Source organism: Bactrocera latifrons, unplaced genomic scaffold, assembly GCF_001853355.1.
Source record: "Bactrocera latifrons isolate USDA-ARS-PBARC rearing strain unplaced genomic scaffold, ASM185335v1 scaffold_647, whole genome shotgun sequence".
NCBI lineage: Eukaryota > Metazoa > Arthropoda > Insecta > Diptera > Tephritidae > Bactrocera > Bactrocera latifrons.
This window is the reverse complement of record NW_017537320.1, coordinates 105,890-106,889: the sequence shown is the minus strand read 5'-3', so window position 1 is coordinate 106,889 and position 1,000 is coordinate 105,890.

Here is a 1,000-nt window from a genome sequence, read left to right as displayed (position 1 = left end):
CTTCCCAAGTTTTGTTGTAATGCTCTAAGGCTCTGTTATGTAGTTGTTGGTATTCGTTGTTGCTTGTAGACTSTTTGCGGTGTTGTTGTGAAGTGGTAATAAGTGATGTTCTAAGTGAAGAGTAGGATGGGGAAATTGCTGTTTCAACCAAAGTAGGAGTTGCGACGATGTTAAGTTGTTTCGCAATAGATAGGCAACGTGATATGGTAGATGGCTTGCAGCTTACATTAGTGTGTTTTAAAGCTGTTCTAACCTGTGTAAGCAGCAATTCGTTTCTGGCCTGAAATAACTTTAGAATGAGCACCATCGTGTTACGTGCGGTTCTTTGCGCAATATTTGGTAGTCCAACTTCCGGTAAGATGGCTTTTATTGGCGAAGTAGGAAATGCTCGAATACTCCTTCTAGCTGCCGCGTGGTATGCTGGGAGAATAAGTTTGATATGKGTTTTAGCACAGTGCCCGTATATCGACAGTCCATGGTCAATCTTAGATAACAATAAGGCTTTTGTTACATTARCAATTKTGTTTGAGTGACATARGCTATATTTAGAAGACAAAAATTTTATGATATTAAGCCTAGAAAATAAGCTTAATCTAACAGACTTACAATGTTCTTTRTATGACAAAGTCTTATCAAATAWYAGGCCTAGTATTTTTAAAGTATTAGTGTGTGGGATTTGGATGTTATATATGTGAAGGGGGGGAAAGGAGCAATTGTGCTTTCTRCAGATATGAAAGCTGGAGGATTTGCTTGCTGAAATATTGGCACCAGACCTTTCTGACCATTTATTAATATCATTTAAAATTTTCAAAAATATATGCTCAACTTGTTGCAGATCTTTGATTTTTGTGAAAATTACGACATCGTCTGCATAAGCGAWATGTTCGACCCTTGGATTTGAGGAGATTATAGAACTAACTTTGTTAAACGCTATGATGAAAAGAGTTACTGAAAGRGGGGAACCTTGGGGTATGCCGTTGTAGAGATTATATATTAGAGA